Source organism: Rattus norvegicus, chromosome 7, assembly GCF_036323735.1.
Source record: "Rattus norvegicus strain BN/NHsdMcwi chromosome 7, GRCr8, whole genome shotgun sequence".
NCBI lineage: Eukaryota > Metazoa > Chordata > Mammalia > Rodentia > Muridae > Rattus > Rattus norvegicus.
The window spans coordinates 73,876,915-73,895,490 of NC_086025.1; the positions used below are offsets into that span (position 1 = coordinate 73,876,915).

The 18,576-nt window shown below is 38.6% G+C and overlaps 1 protein-coding gene across 3 annotated transcripts in view; it reads left to right on the top strand.

The window, feature by feature from the left end:
• Positions 1–18,576, top strand: part of Zfpm2 (zinc finger protein, multitype 2) — a 437,310-nt gene that overhangs the window by 313,183 nt on the left and 105,551 nt on the right. The gene's annotated exons all lie outside the window — the stretch shown is intronic.

The window sequence follows — 18,576 nt, forward strand, 5'->3', positions numbered from 1 at the left end:
GCGTGTGGATAACGAACACTTTGTTGCCTGTCAGGATCAGTGCTAATTTAGGGTGCAGGACAAGGTGCCTGGTGGCCTGCATGTCAACATATTACTGGCATGAGAAGCATAGCGTTGTTTGTGTGTATCTTTTATTGTTCTTCAGAACTCATTTGCATCATTTCATAGATTCTTCCAGGACTAGGCTTTGTGAATGGAATGGAGAACCAATTCACACATTGTCAGTGTCCTCATGGAGTTTATGGTCTGCTGAGACGTAAAGTAATAGTCATTCAGAGTAATGAAATATTCTCAAATAAACCACTAGCTCCTCTTTGGTATATATGGAGAGGACGTCTTCAAAACCAAATTTTATTTTATCAGTAGATTCGCTCTAAGGCACGGCATATAAATCCCCTCATTTGCCACACAGATTGCCACACAGATGTTCGCTGTACACCTACTATGTGTCATGGATTATGTGATGTGCTGGCTATAGATAGCAACATGAGCAAACACTTGTGTTTTCCAACAGACTATCACCTAAGAATTTTATCATTTATTACAAAAGAAACATTTACTGTCATAGTATCTCTTTTTTATTATTATTATTTTTTTTTATTACCTGAGTAATTCTTATATACATTTCGAGTGTTATTCCCTTTCCCGGTTCCCGGGCAAACATCCCCCTCCCCCCTCCCCTTCCTTATGGGTGTTCCCCTCCCAACCCTCCCCCCATTGCCGCCCTCCCCCCACAGTCTAGTTCACTGGGGGTTCAGTCTTAGCAGGACCCAGGGCTTCCCCTTCCACTGGTGCTCTTACTAGGCTATTCATTGCATAGTATGTCTTGATGCTCAGAGAAACATCTTACACGTTATAAACCACCTCACTGGAATACTAGCTGACACACAAGGCGGGTGCTCATCCGTTTATGGAAGAAGACAGAATGGAAGCACAGGGAAATGAAGTGACTTTGTCGAAGTTTCCTCCGATTTTAACATCAAACAGGTAAACAGCCTAATTCTTCCCAATTCTGCTTACTATTCTTACCTTACTGTGCTGTTTGTAATAATTTGATTGGGTTTTGTTTTTCTATAGTTTATAATTATGGTGTGGAGGTAGTGTTTTGAAAGCAGGTATTATGGAAAAGTTAGCTTGCCAAAGCAAGTGCGCTCAAGACTTTCTAATACAGTCACTTGGATGGAGAGCTTTCTCATTGGAAATCAACATGGCTTCTTTAATTTAGATGCAGAAAATTTGGCTGCACACAAGTGGGTACTGGGGAGGGGCCATTTTGATAGTTTTCTGGATCACCAGGGCTGGTAGTGCTTGTGAGCAGAAGGGACACATGGTCATTTCTCAAGGGCCGGAAGACTCTGGAACTCTATCAGTAACACTCTGCTCCCCATGACATCAGATTCTATTAAAATATCCCAACTGGTGTTATTGGCTGTTTGTATTGTTTATTGTTATATGTATTGGTTATTTGGAAATATTTATTTATTTCCAAATACAGATCTTCCATCTATCAGCACATTTCATTTTACTAAATCATACAATCATTTTCACTACAGTTATCACTAATTTAATCATAAATTTCTTTAATTTTTGGTGTGCTGTGAATTCTAGGCATCTTATTTTTATTAATTTAACTAATTCCCTTTGGCACTTCCATATCTCTCTCCCCTCATTCCTTCTCATAGCGATGGTCTTCGTGTGTGTGTGTGTGTGTGTGTGTGTGTGTGTGTTCCTGCGTGTGTGTGCGTGTTAGTATATAAATACAGCCTGCAGAGTTTAAGTGGCTTGTATTGAATAACCATTTACGAGGCTTATACCTGGGAGGAGGCTGATTCCCCCCTCTCTTAGAAATCACTAATTGCCTATAGTGCTTTGTCTAGCTGTAGGTCCTATGACAATTTCCCTATAGTATGTCTATTGATGTTGATTGACAGTTCAGGTCTTGTTTAGTTCACCTTAAAGTTAGGTAACATGAGGGAAGCTTCCCTTTCATTTCTTGGAAACACACAGCTGACTTCTTGGTGCTCTGGCTTTTATGATTTTCCAACCCATCTTCCTTGATATTACATGAGACTTAGATGCAGGAATTGTTGTAGTATATCCATTAGGGCTGAGCTCAACATGAGCCATTAATCACTGTGTTATAACCCTAAAGGGGCATTAGTGGCATTCACATCTTTTTGGTGGCACTCACATCTTGTTGGTGGTGCTCACATATTGTTGACAGCACTCTCATCTTGTTGGTTAGCAGGATCTCTCTAATTGAAGAGGGAATAATGCTTTCTACAAGAAACTAGCAAACCCCTTGGAGCAATTGAGGTTATAGTCTTGGAAGAGAATCTATTACAACCACTTTAAGGACTAGCATATTTCCTAACTGCATACTGAAACTTATCCTTGGAAGACAGATAACTGAGGCTCTTACCCCTGAGGCTTCTCTTTTTTGCAGATGGAGACCCTTACAGAAAACCAAAACATGTTACAAGAGGCTCACTTTTGTTTGCAAACTATACTTTTGCTGTTGGCATTTCCATTGATAAGTTCTGCACAGCTATACCAACAGATCAAACTCAGAGTAATTTATAAGGAAAAGAGGTTCGAACCAGAGCTTCCAGGAACTAAACCACTACCCAATATGGACTGACTCAGGGCTCCAACTACATATGTAGCAGAGAATAGCCTTGTTGGGGCACCAGTGGAAGGGGAAACCCTTGGTCCTGCCAAAGTTGGATCCCCAGTGCAGGGGAATGTTGGGGAGAGGTGGTAAGGGGAGGTGGATAGGGGGGACACCCTTATGGGGGAGAGGGTAAAGGGAATACCATTTGAAATGTAAATAAAGAAATATATTCAATTAAAAAAAGAAAGAAAAGAAATTTGTTGAACTCATAGCTTTCAGGTTGAAAGTCCAAGATTTGGGTAATTCCTGTTAATTCGCATCTGGTGAGAGCCTTCTAGCTATATGATATCAAATGTCAAAGCAAAAATGAAAACAGGCAATATACAGGAAGGGTGAATGTACTGCCTAGCCTCCCTCTACAACACCTGCATTTTAAGATGAATTCACTCTAAGAGATCAGCCTCAGTTCACTCAGAGTCCATGCCCATTGTGGCTTCATTACCATTCATAGACCCAGATCTCAAAAGTTCCAGAACACCTCCAAACTGGGGACCACAATTATAAACCACTGGTAAAAATAATTTCTAATTTTAAATCATGGTAATATATCTGTGAAATTATTATAATCTCTGCTCAATCATTATATTCATTCCTTATTTTTCATTTGTTTATTAGTTTGATCTCATTATGTTGTTTGGTTTTCAAGCCAGGGTTTCTCTGTGTAACTTTGGCTATCTTGGTCCTTGCTTTGTAGACCATGCTGACCTCAAACTCACAGAAATCCACTGCCTCTGCCTCCCCAACCACATCCATATCCCCACACACAAAGGAAAAAAAAGAAAGAAAAGTATAGAAAAGCCAGGTGGTGGTGGCACATGCCTTTAATCTCAGCACTTGGGAGGCAGAGGCAGGCAGATCTCTGTGAGTTTGAAGCGAGCCTAGTCTACAGAGCAAGTGAATTGTTTTATAGGCTACAAAGATTTAGAGCTGCTTTTATTTGAATCGTCAACTTTGCCTTGATAGGCTGATACTTAGCATCAGTAACATCGCTGAAACACATCAGTTTGAGTGACTTTGGGACAAACCCAGATGGGAACAAGTGCACTTCATAAAATGCACAATTACTCTGTTGCTGACTTGTTCTTTTAGATATTAACATATTTGCAATGAATAATACCCTACTTCTGGTGATTTTGTGAGTCTTGTGTGAGCATTCCCAAGTAGAATCCCTTCGAAAATTGTAATAGATGGTCACTTCTCAATTTCCTTACCCCACGTCTTCATTGACAGGGTTCACATTTATAAAAACAATTGGAAATTATAATATACAAGTGAAGACTAATGAAATGAAAACTGCCCAAACAATACAATATAAAACAAAAAGCCTGCAAAGAAACTTCTGGGCTTTTTTTGTATTGGGTACCTATTGCTGTGCTGGGCTCCAGGCTGATCCCCAAGTGTGGATAAGATACTCAGTGAGACTTGAATACAGAAAATTAAAGTTTCAAATGCACGTGGTGACAATTGCAGATGGCTTCTTAGTTAGAGATGGGAGCTCTTGTCCACTTCCCTCTCAGCTCTGGGACCATTCCTGGCTTGAATCTGTGCAAACAGCATGGAGGTGAATGTGTGGGAAAATGGGAAGGAGGTGGAAGCAGATGGAGGAGGGGAAAATGATGAGAATATATTATATGAAATAAATTTTCTAATAAAAAATTACAAAAGAATTCACTGAAATCCATTTGGAGGGAGTTATGTTTATAGAACTAACTGGTTGTGAAGCTCTTTGTGTACCATTAGGTAGTTTAAAAGTGTATACATCCCTGGGGGGTGGCAATGGGGAGAGGACAGACCATGATCCTTGACAGGAGATCATGGGGCCAAAACTATTTTCATGATTCTACTCAGATGTTACTTGTACATTTTCCATTTTGATCCCATTTGTACTAGTGAAACAATGAAAAAAAAAAAGACTACACCATTTGCATGAACCAAGGAGTGCACCAAACATTAAAAATACCTTGGTGTCTCTTCCTACAAGGCTCCCACAGATGATGGCAACTACAACGGCAAAAGCACCATTACTCGGGAGTGTCCCTGACAGAGCAGTGAAACCTTGACCTCGTCCTAGACCTAGACATAGATATAGACCTAGACCTAGACCTAGCTGCCTGAGTACATGCCTTTTTACATTCTCTGTGATAACCTGGGGAATCAGAGCTTTGCTTCACCTTGGAGTACCAAAGCTGACTCCAGAGGGGGCACAAAAAACATCAGTTCTGTTGATTGCATTGAAAGTTGGGTTAGCCAGTGTTTTGGTCTTATTTTTAACAAGATTTTTTACCTAATGTCTACCAGATAAACCACATTACTAACACTTGAGAAGTTAGCATTTATTTTATTAGAAATAATGAAGTAAGCCCATTGTTACCTGGAAAGCAACTGTCAAGTCAAGCTCTGAATTTTGAAAATCTATGCTAGTCTGCTAGTTGGAAATCTTTCTAAAACTTGAACATTCTTTATAAGGCGGTTGCCAATTGTCGGGCTTATGGTTTTGATGGTATATGACTAAATGCTGCTATCTTTGGACAATCCCCATAATTCAGTGAGTTAATATTGATCAAATGCTAAGTGGACTGTGCTATAAAATTATATATATGAAGAACCATTCCCAGTGCCTCACAGCTTTTAAATGTCAAAGCGCAACATTTCTTCATGCACTGTTAGATTCCACAGTTCACCTTTGCGAAGGTAGTACATAGTGTCAAAGGCCAAAGCCAAATTCCTGAAGAGGCAGTCAATGATGTACTCCTCTTCCCAGTTAGATCGCTAGGAGGCCAAACATCACAGGAAACAAGGCTCTGTGCAGGTCACATGGGAATCCTGCTCTTTTCTATTAAAGCTAGCCTTTAAAGGGATCTGCTATATTTGTAATATGATGCCACTTCCTCTTCCTTTGGGTTGAAATTAATGTTTTTCATTAAATTTTTACACTCATATCAAAATGTCATATTTAACATTTTATTTTTAAATGGATAACTAAATATTCAAAACGTTTATTATCTATTTTTTATTGCAGTGCCTAAGAAGATGGTGTAATGGGACTCAAAATATTTTGAGTCACTTGATTTAGGCTTCCAGGCCTTGACAGTCCACTGGCTCCTCCAAGGCACACACAGCTGAGGTAGCTGTTGCCAAATTGTGAGGAAGCTCCCCAGAGTTTGCCCTCTCAGCCTCCTCTGATCTTTACCAGGCTTTACAAGCTGTTCTCTAATTCATTCAAAATAAAAAGGATTTTTAAACATGTGCTGGCCTAATTTTAGATGAAAGTGAAATGTCAATTAAGAAGTCTAATTTAGCTCCAGCCACTAAATTAGCTTTTTCTACCTTGCAAAGCAGCGGCCTGCATTGGGTAGACATGGGGAAGAAGCCTGAGCTGACAGTTTAATACCTCAGATTTGCTGACCTGAATTTTCTCATAGCAGGAAAAAGTACTTTTAGCACCAGAATTATCCTTTCCTAATGAAAAAAAAAATGTGGATGCTTTCTTTCTTTGTCCATGTCAATTTCTAATGCTCCTTCTTTACCGAATTATGAGTACTCTCCATAGAGCAGGCCATAGTTATGAAAATAACTGCATTTAAGTCACATTATGTCCTGAAATATGAGGCAGAAAGGCCAGAGAAATAGCTCGGGAGTGAAAAGTGTGCAGTACTCTTCCAGAAGACCTGAATTTGGGTCCCAGCACTCACACGGAGCAGGGTACTCAGCCTTCTCTTCTAGCCTCCATGGGCACCCCTTATGTATTGTAAATACACACACATACAAAAATAAAAATAAAAAGATCATTGAAACACGAAGAGAGAGTTTTATGGGTATTTCCATCAAACATGTATGTGTAGCTTAAAGATGAATCACAGAAAACAATTACTTACTATTAAAACTCAGCAAGAATGAGCTCTTTCTTTGTTCTAGCCCAAATATTGGTGTGGTATCATTTACAACATGAAAATGGCATGAATCAATTTCTTGACTGTATTTGGGTTAAATTTTTCATTTAAATTTAATTTAATAATGTATTAAATTTTATTAAAATTAAATTTAATTAAAAAATTATCAACACTCTTCGTATCCCAAAACATTGCAGTGTTTAAACAGTCATCAATACTGTTTTGAGTAAGTGAATCAATTGATCTACTTGTCAGTGGAAGCAGAACTGCTTGTCAGTCTATATAAAGTGCAAAGTTACTTAAATAGCTCCTAGGTTTTATACCTATTTTTTACTTAAAGACCATCTAGCTCGACTTTCCTACTAAGTAAGGAAAGTAAAAGGTAGCCTCGTCTAATTGTGCAAATGCAGACTTACACTTCATGATCATCTCACTACAAGTGAACATCCAACCACTTTCTTCAACGTCTTTGGAGACACTTAGTGAAAATCAGATAATAAAAGCAACGCTGGATTCCCTGCAGTAAAGGCAGCCTCTAACCCATGCACACAGTCCAGAATCGCTCTAGTCCTATGCCCTCTAAAACCTCCATAACTTATTCTCATTGCAGAATACTCAAGATACTTGGATTCGGGTTCACATTTTTGGCTCACGTAATTGCATGTTTACTTTTAAAACAGTAGAGTTTAGTACTCACTTAGCTTAGAAAGCCTACATATTGATTATGCCGGCCGTTCACGACCTGCCTTCATTTGTTTCCTTCTGCTTCATCTCACCTTGATATTTTAAAGGAAGTCTGTCTCCGTGTGCATGTGTGCCTGCATAAACAAGGATTACCATGTTAAAAATCTGGTTGAATTCATCATTGTGTTTATATTTAGATCCATCAGCTTAGGATGGCGTTTTCCGATAAGCTTGACAGGGTCACTAACCATAATCCTCTTACGAGTCTTCAGGCAACATTTACAGACACAATTGTCCTCCCAGTTGAAGGGTGTGGAATCGTAGCCCCAGAAGCAAAGATCCTGCAAGCCCTAGCCAACCCTGTCTATGATAACTTCCTCAGCATCTTCTTGATCTGATGCAACTAACTAGCCACTTCCCGGTTAGAGACGGACGGTAGGGAAAGTCTTTACATGGAATTACTTCCGGTTGCCTGAGCTCATTTTCCTACATAGTCTGTGAGTCCTCAAGCCTAAGATAAATAGTGAGTGGACAGAAAGTCAACTGTGGCATTAGGGGAAAATGGAAATGTGTAATAGAGTCAAGCGCCAAGCCCATTGAACATTGTTTTCTTTGATCCTTTTTAGGGATAGTAATTCTCCTATTCTCCTATGCCTCTCAATGTATTATTTCATAGATAATTTCAAAAAATAAGTCCTGCAATATATGCAGACTATAAAGCAAAATATCACCTGCATTATGAAATCCAACATGTAGCAATGTTCCACTGACTATCCTGTATTTTTATAGCTCTTTCTCCCAATCTTTAAAACATAAATGTCACACATATGTATCAACTCTTAAAATATAATGCTCTTGATTTTCATCTAAGACACCAGTGATTTCATGGCAAGTTTCCTACTATACTTAATACCAGGATTAATTAAAGGTCAAGTGAAAAGACCCACTTTAAAACTTTTTGTGTCTTAAAATTAAAAAAACAAAACAAAACAATGACAAGAAATTAAAACAGCTTATATATGCATAACGTCAGCTAATGAGAAAAGTGGATATGAATTTGAAAGAGAAAAAAGGATTGATCATATGAGGGGTTTGGATGGAGGAAACACAAGGGAGAAATTAATTCAATTAAGATTTCAAAAAGAAAAGAAAAAGGAAAATAATAATCATTGTGCTATAAAGGATTTAGTTTAGTATACTTACCTGACAATATTACATGTCTTATAGAATTTTAATGGCAGCACATTGGCAATATCTAATTGCAATTATTTTCACTAAAGTCATGTCCATGCCTGATTAAGATACAAAGGTATCTTGGATAGACTAAATGTCATTTGGCCATAACCTTTATATTGGATGTGTTGTTGTATCCTTTTTAATATAAAATATTAAATAATATAAAAATATTATACTGAACCTATTTCTGCAAATATTTCGCCTTTTTTTTAAAGCATAAGAAGATATCAGTATAAATACTGTACGAGAGACAACTTTGTTGAGTATCGTGATGCATGTGTTTTACCGTCTGATAGTTCAGCCTATCCGGGTTTGTCCACAAAACCGTGAGCAGTCACATACATTCTTGATCCCTTGAGAGATTATACGCAGTCTACGATAGGAACCCAGAACATTTTGATGGAATGAAATAATAGGCTCTGTGCTGTATTAAAGATATGAGCTAATTTTATTTTATTTTGTGCCTTCTGCTTTTGCGTATCACCTGCAAGCCATAAAACTCATGTCCCCAGATGAGAATTGTTCTGTTCGTTCACTGGCTCTGTCAGTCTTGTTGACGTTTTAACTTCACAAGATCTGATTATTGGAAGTTTCCTTCTTGGAGGCTGACATTTTATAAAAGGTGCTCCTCTCCTCTTTGCCCCTTTCTGAAACCCCACAAACACCATTCACATCTGGATAGCAAATAACTATTTTTATTGTTTTTAATTGCTGTACTCCTGGAATCTTTGATTAAAAATAGTACTATTGAATATCCAGTAGTGCCATGAAGAGGGACCGCACTGTTGGGAGCGTTGTTGTAAACAGTCCTTCGCCCGCACGCTTATTTCCCCACCTGCAGCAGCAGGCACGGCAGCTGCGTGCTGTGATCGGCCATGATGAAGACGTGAGAGACCGTCTGGCTGGCACACATAATGAAGTTCCTTTCTTTTTATATGTTTGCTTCCTACAAGTACTATATACAGTCTGAAGACCAGACACACAGAGTAAGCACTGGGCACTGTCTTTGCTATCACCACACTGGCTTGGCAAAGCTGAGTCACTGGACGTAACTCTCTGTAGAAGTCATCTGTTCCCACAGCAAAGAGAGCTGTTCTGCCCTGCTAGTGGCTGTCCTGCACACAGTGGCGATGGCTGTAGGGGAGTTGACTGAAAGTCTTGACTTTTTTATTCCTCCCTGTTTGATCTCATTCTAGCTACTTAAAAAAAAAAACACTTTCTATTAATTCTTGGTGAATTTCACATTATATATCATTTCCAAATCCCATTATATTCACCCTCTGCCCCTTTAACAGCCCCCCAAAAAGGAAGAAATAAAATTATATATACATAAAATATATATGTTGGCCAATCCCAATCCTTACCCCATCTACGAACTGCTCAAGCATGTGAAGGAGTTGGTCCTGCAGATCCAAAGCTACAGGATCCCCATGACTCAGGGTAACTACAGAATATCCTGGAGGAGATCCCCTGGGGATCTAGTATTTATGTGTAGCAGAAGCCAGAGGCTTCAAACCCCGGCCAGTGACTCATTACAATGAACATTTGCAAGTGAAGACTTGTAGACAGAAGAGTATTCTGTCACTCACTACAACCTCCATGACACGGTAGGGTTTTTGTTTTGTTCTGTTCTATTTTATTTTCTACCTACTTTTTCGTGGTGCAACTAAGAGAAAGTTGGGTGAAAGAGAGGTTGCGAAGAGGAGTACTTATATCTAGGTATGAATTTGCTGCACATATTTTGCATATTTCTACTACCATGTTTTCAAATATCATATGGTTCTCTGTCTTACCCAAAACACTTAATTGTATGCTTGTCTGAAATCCATTAGCAACCAAGACCCATTTATTTAAGATAAAAAAAGTCCATATTCTAGTGCAACACCCAACAAAATTCTACTTCTTTATAAACAAATAATTAAATTGAAATGAGTTCACAGAAAGGCATAGTTTTCACAATGACAATGAATAGTCCCACAGTACAGTGAGATTGAGATACCTTTTATAGTCCTAGCTGTCACATTAAATTCTCAAATGTAATGAACGGCGTTTTAATGGCCATGCGGTTTTTGGAACAACTGTTCCTGGAACTGCACAGTGACATTCAGTTACAAAAGGATACAAAATATAGTATCACATTTATCTTTTTAAAAGTAAATATAACCTTATATTTATCAGCAACATTTCTAGAAATTAGATAGATATGTGAAATCAAGCAATGTTAAAGGTATACACTTTAATATTACGCTGGTGTGTGTACAGAGCCCTTTCCATTTCAGCTCACATATAGTACCGTATAGCTCTGTCACTCCACAGGCTGTCCAATCTTCATTGCTTAGTGCCGTAGATAACACTCATTTACTATGGACCTTTGGGGACAGTTCTTGAGTTTATTATGAAGTGCGTATTTTGTAATCCTTATACTTTTATGTAAATTTTATATTCATCTGGTTTATAGGGACTTACTATTCATATGCCAATCACCTACACAGAATCAAAATAAGTCCTAATAGATATGGTATTAGAGAAGAAGATCATAGCTTTAGTCCAAGCCTCAGTTTCTGCATCTGCCCAAAGGAAACATTGTCTCTGTGGCTTCATACGATTGTTAAAGATACAAACAATGAAAATGTATGAAGTACATTATATCTGTGAGATGTGGTTTGAATAGTCATTTCAAGTTGATTCACGAAGACTGCAGTTTCCTTAATAATGGCATGGAAGCAGTCAGCCATCTTAAAGTCAGATTCTAAAATACAAGACCAACTAGGAAACACGCATGTAGTAGTTTTCCTAGTTTTCTGAGGGTCACAATTGTAAAGAACTGGGAATAACTGGCTTCCATGGCTTTTTTGCTCAGTCATCTGCAGGTGTGCAACAATTGGACATCAGAAAAACTTGACGACCAAGTTTTTTATCACCCTGATAAATATAAATATTCGTTGTGTGTATTCTCATATTTATCTTACCACAAGTGTTTATTACTAGATAGTATACAGAAAAGAATTTTTTAAATTTTATCTGTATCCCATACAAGCTGTCCTCACCGAAACCAGAAGAGAGTAGAGAACACAGCTAGCCGGATTGGTAGAGACGGGGCTCTCTGCAAAGCACCTCCATCAATGTCCCCCAAACATAACTTCCTGTCAAAGAAAAATGCACACAGTCTCTTCCCACATTTATACTCGATGGATTTCACCACGGAAATGGGCTTTGTTCAAGTAAAGGGATGACCCTCCTTTAACTGAGAGTCTCTTCTTTCTCAAGCTCATTCCACTTCTGTTAATCAATGGGTGACAACCACAGTGCCAGGGAATTAATAATATTCAATAAGGGAAAGATGAGGGCCCAGTCTGGATGAATTATACCAGTTACTCAATTCTTTTCAACAAGGAAAACCAAATATCTCCCATGGCATCCCGCTTCCTACAATATTAAAACTATAAGAATTTGATGATATTGAAGAAATGTTTAATGAAACTCTGTCTAAACACTAATGTCAAGAAAGGCGATTTTAGCTATACAGTGGGGTAGCATTTTGTTTTTTCTGCAATAAAGCCATCAGATCAATAAAAAATTATGTAGCAGATTATTATTACAGTGTGCTCACCATAGCTCTGATCGTAAATAATACAGCAGTTATTCTGGTTATATTAATTATAATTAGAATGCAGATAATGCAGACGGTCTTTTATTGCTACAGCCAAATCAATTTTCCAGTGTTATTCAAGGCAAGGTCACACAAAGTTGTGGGAGCTTTTAGACTTCTTATGAAATGGCCTTCCTGCCTGTGAGAGGGGGGTTTGCCTCAGCTGTGCAAGACACATTGACTGGGAAGAGCATTGAAATAATTACAGCCATGAACCCTTGTCTGTGATGGCAGAATTTCATTTTATAAAGTAAGCATAGCCGTAATCCAGCCTCCTTTATGGTAGGAAGCCTCATAAATCTCTCAGAGGAGACCAAGTCTTGTATTTAGCGGTAAAGAGAAAATCAAAATAGATTCGTTTGCATTGTTCATCTCTCCTCATTGCCTCTCCTTTCCAAACCTTGACATCATATTTTTAAAAGGTGTGCCATATGTAATCATCTAATAACAATGGAGGGAAAGCCATGGAGGAACAAACAAACCAACAGTGAGTGTCTGGTGTTGGTGGCGAGGATGGAAACTGACCTTATAGACTGTCCTTTGAGACTTCTGTGAGGCTACTGTTTATTTGGCTAAGAAAAAGAGAAGAAAGAAAGAGAAGTAGGTGGAAATAAAATTCAGATAGAATTGCATTATAGGCTCCTTGACACGGGGAAGTGAGAGATGCATTTTCTAAAGCCATTGGAGCCAGATATTGGTTAAGAATAAACCTCAATATATTCAAGTATGGGGAAAGAGCAGAATGCAAATTCCAGACTCGTACTGACCAAGCTGAATGAAGATATACTCCAGCGTATGGATTCCAAATATGTTCCACCAGATGAGACTCTCAACATGGTGGCGCCAAGGTGAAGCAAGGTCACAAAGTCCAGTGAGATGAGTAACTCAGAAAGGAGCATAAGAGGAGCAAGTAGAACCTCTTTGAAAGTAGACACTGAAAAATTCATGCTCAGTCTAAAGAAATGGCTGTCTGCAATATTAAATCACTGCAGCGATATCTGTGAGACCAATGTGCCAAGCCACCAGGGTCTATCTCCTGCTGAGAAAGGAAGACATATTTGTACCTTGGAAATGCACAACAGTATACCTGAGGTTTGGGGGGATTTCTTCTGAGACTGGAAATGAGTCAGACGTAGTATGGAGTGACATCAGTGTGAACAAATAAAGTTATTCTGAAACCAGAGTCAAGAACCTATAACCCAAAAGGAAATATGGTAAATTATAGCATAAAACAGTTTACATAGTTATTGCTAGATCTCTGTAATTTTACTTTTCTTCCCACACACACACACACAAAAAAAAAGACACACAGGTTAAGTCAATTAGGAGCACAAAATATTGTATGCTTAATTCTGTTTCTAGCATACCATGCCTATTGGTGGGCGTGAAGATAACACTGAGAGCCAAACCTTGGGCTTTGTGTATGTTGGACAAGTCTATATTCTATCAGTGGGTCATGTCCTCAGCCTTAAACATTATATTGAAAATGTATTTCTCTTCTGTTATGAAACCATGTCTCTCCCTCACCAACTGCTCATTTCTTTGAGACCAAATCAGTAATGAATGGGTCACTCTTACCGTAGTTGACAAATGTGGTCTAGGTGGGTGACTCTGAGGTAGATACTGCTATCTCTAGCTGGGTAAATCGAGGCCCAAGAAAGCTTAGTAAGTGCCAGGTTGGCCTCCAATAAATTGAGTGGTGGCAAGTTTTGAATGTGGCCATGCCATTCCAGGGTGTACACTCTAATGCAACACATTTCTGCCAGGTCCAGTCTCCACATATGAACAATTTGACTCAATTTGACTCTCTCAGCTTTGTTTCCATTCTTAAGTAGAAGATTATGAATAACCCTGATCTGTTTCTTAAAGGTCAAGTTGGGGGGGAGGTATTTGATTAAGTAATAGTCCATCACAAAGGGACCTAGGATATGGACAAAGGCATGGATTTCTGTAATAACTTCCAGTTTTTTGAATAATAGGGTTGGATAAATACGAAATATATTATATATCAGACATATAATCTATATGAAACATAAGAAAAAGAAGTCTAAATGTGACCTTGTCAGCTGAGTTAGCTTTCAGTAGATTCCTCTATAAAGTGATATGTACAGCGACATCATTTTACTGCTGAAAACTGGGATGCTTTCCAAATCTTAACTTACAAAGTAATTGTACTTCCAAGTGAGAAAAATGTCTTCTGAGGTACTTTCTTCTTCTTGAATACCATAATAAATGGCTCTGTAATGTCCTATGCAAATAGCGGATGTTGTAATTTGGAGCTGCTCACAAAAAAAGGTTTTGTAAATTGAGCATTTTAGGAAACTTTTGTTTAAGTATTTACTCTGCAGTTAATGTGATTCACCCTGCCTGGATTGCTTACCCTCGGTTTTTCTTTTTCCATATATATATATATGTGTGTGTGTGTGTGTGTGTGTGTGTGTGTGTGTGTGTGTGTGTATACATATATATAAAATTTTTCTCCCTCTCATATTCTGCCCTAATTTCCTGTGTAATTCCCATGTAAAAGGTCCAAAAGTTAGGTGTGGAATTAATTCTAAATTGGAAGAAAGAAACTGTAATTTTCAAGTAGAACATTAGCCTCCTGTTTGGTTCATTCTGTTAGCTCTCTCTTTGCCTTTCTATATTTAATCACAGAGTCTGCTTGGCCGTAGCATCTATCTAGTGTCTGCTAGTTACATGTAATAGCTCCTCTAGCAATATCACTATTAAATCGTGCCTCTTTCTACCCTTTGTCAGTTGCTCATGTCAGTAACAGGGAATTAGCTTTAAAGTATAATCTGATTGAGAACATTACATTGGCCAGTCTTACCCGTCTCCATCCTGCATTACTTTCATTGTCTCTGATTTAGAAATGGCCTTTCTGCCTCCTGGTTTCAACATAGAGCAAAAAGGACCATCTGGACTCACATATGAGGAAATCAGGCATCTCTTGTTTAAAGCATGCCCAAAAGGGCAGTTTCTTGTCAGATAAGCTGCTGTGCACTAAGTCTGATAACTAACAGAATTAGAATATGGAAATTTAAAAGACAAAGTACCCATTCTTATCCCTCAATTTACCCTTTTATCCTACTGGTAAATATCCTGTGATTTCCACCAGTGATGAACTAGTGTCGATGCAGCCCCCCCCCCCACCCCCCAGGTCATGACTGTGGTGTTTTACTGGCTGGGACAGAATTATGCAAGAGAGTGGAAACACATTATTGTGTGATGGCAGAAATGTAGTTCTCTTTAACTTCTAGACATATGTAGTATAGTTATAACAGTGAAAGAATATGAAGAACAATTGGGGAGTTCAAATCACAGCACCATTGCTTGCTAGCCCACATGATCTTTTGCACATTAATTATTCCCTTTCAACCCCTAACACTCTTACTTACAAAAGGAGATATCAGAGAGATGGCTCAGCGGTTAAGAGCACTGACTGCTCTTCCAGAGGTCCTGAGTTCAATTCCCAGCAACCACATGGTGGCTCACAAAAGGAGATATCTTTCTCCTCTCATTGTCGCAAGCATATAACCAGGAGAGGCTTGTTGATGCTCTTCAGACGATACCGTCTGCAAAGATAGTGTACTTGAATGTTAATTATTGGCATCATTTAAGAATCAGATGTTATAGCTTTTAAAGAAGATTTTTCAGATTCATCTCTGTTTGTACATGGCAACGAAGACTCACGAAATAACCCTTTCCCATTTAGACGGATGTACTGTGTAGTGTCTTCAGCTGCTGTCTGGCTTGATGACATACCCCACCTGGTGCCTGTAGGCACTGGAGTTGTTGCCTCTGTTTATAAAAAAGCTCTTTAAGATTTATCTTCACAGGTTCATGTTTTTGAACCATCTTTCATATTTCAAGTAAATCATGTAACTTGGAGATTGAGAATTATTTGGTGATAGTGGTTATGGTTTTGCCATGCTAACAATTTGTAATAGTAGTTATCTATCACAGTTTTCTTATGATTACATTTTCTGTATGAGGACCTTTTTTTTGTTACGGAGTAGTGTATCATATGCATAATGATTATTTGGTAATTTGGGCAATAATTTCAAATTCTTAACATGGCAAGATTGAATCATATACTATATTTGGCTCCATGTTTTTACCTAGGAAGTCTTTTTCCAATTATTTAAGTAAAAATAATGAAATTGTATAAAAATAAATATCAACAAATTATTTGTGTCAGCCTGCCTGTACTAATGTTTGGTATCAATTTACATAACTACCAACGTTTTATCACTTTTGTGAGGGTACAGCAGTGTTCAATGCATGGGCGTGTGTGTGTGTGTGTGTGTGTGTGTGTGTGTGTGTGTGTGTGTGTGTGGTTTGTGCAGGTGTGCAGTCATACATGTCTTCATGAGAGCAAGTGTGGAGGGTAGCGTAAGGCATCAGGTCACCTTTTTTACCACTTTTGTCTAATTCCTTAGACACAAGGTCACTGAAACTATGGCTTATCATTTTGGATAGTCTAACAGGTCAGTGAAGTCTAATGACCTTCCTGTCACCATCCCATACAAAACAGGAGTTAGAGAAGCATGCCTACATCCATGCAGTTTGTTTCATGTGGGTTCTAGGAATCTGCAAAAGGTCTTGCCCACTGAGCTATTTCCCAAGCACCTCCTCTCTGTCCCTCTCTTTGTCCTACCAGTGTAGGCAGATAGGGTCTCACTTTGGCCTGGAATTTACTAGCCTCAACTCAAAGAAATCTGCCCTCCTCTTTCTCCTCAGTGCTGGGATTAAATGTTGGACACCACGATGGCTAGTCTCTATCATTATTGATTGAACTTTCTCCTAAAGGTCTTCCATTTTCCTTCATGAAGAACTTTGATCCATAAATCAGTCTCAAATAGTCTATTTAAGTAGTCCAGATAGTAGGGACTAAAAATATCTAAAACAGAACCTTGCCTCCCTTAATGAGTCACCCAAGAAAAACAGTTATGCCCATGCAGATCTGTTTCCATATAGGAATTTGTTTTATACAGGAACAGTGAATGTCAGTATTCAAATAGCAATGTGATATCAAAAAATTATTAGAAATAATGTGGAGAAATTATCCAATGAATACTTAACTACAGGGCTCTTCCTTACAGCATTGGCCTATCTACACATTATGTAAATTGTGATCTGAGCATACATCTGGCACGTTATAGTGAATGCCACCTCTGACAAACACAGCACACACACACACACACACACACATATAGACACACACACACACATAGACACACACACACACACATAGACACGCACACACACACGCACACACATAGACACACACACACATAGACACACACACACACACATAGACACACACACACACACGCGCACACATAGACACACACACACGCACACACACACACATAGACACACACACACACACATAGACACAAACACAGCACACACACACACACACATATAGACACACACACACACACACATAGACACACACACACACACACACACACACATCATGGAAGAGTAGAAGAAGAGGGGGTTTTACCAGCCCTTGCACAAAAACATCCTTTTTACTCTTTCTTGACCTAACTTAGGATATCCTGTCTAACATAAAGGACCAAAGCCGCCTCCCACTCCCGTTGTTTCTTGTTCAGCATCTGTATAGGAAACATGAGTAAACTGAATTAACCTTCATCAGGAGGTTGAACTAGGAGTCTTGTCTTTGACTTTCCAGGAGAGCCTGCGCCTATTTTTATTAACTGTATTCAATAAATTTTAGCCAATAATACACTGTTCTATCAATTCATATGTATTCATCGGGTTCAGTAATAACTTAGAGACTCTGGTTAATAGAATCCACTTTACATAGTTATTAAGGGTAGCGTGTTTTCTTACTGTCATTCATTGTTTGAGAAAACAATGTGGGATGACTAGATTGTAGATTTAATTTTGCAATGAAAACCATCACGCACATTTTTATAAAAAAAATGAATAATTCATTGGTCCATAGGTATAATTTTCACCTTGAGAGTGGGTTTTATTGGGTTGGGTATTTTTACAAATACTGTCACAGTTTCATAAAGCCAAAACATGGGTGCTGGGGGAGTGATGGCCAGGAGCCAAAAGAAAGCACCACAATTTGTTGAATTAATAGGCAGCTGTTAGGTCATCTCTGAGTTCACAGTTCACTATGCTGAAATTTTAGGATATGTGAAAGCAAAGCTTACTTCAAAATGAAACGTGGTCAGTCGAGTTTTCGATATAATGAAGGTAATACGTTTAAAAGCTAACACAGGGGCTGGGGATTTAGCTCAGTGGTAGAGTGCTTGCCTAGGAAGCGCAAGGCCCTGGGTTCGGTCCCCAGCTCCAAAAAAAAGAACCAAAAAAAAAAAAAAAAAAAAAAGCTAACACAGAAGGTTGGCATGGTAGGTACCGTTTCTCGTTTGTTTGGTTAGTTTTGTTTTTTGGCACAG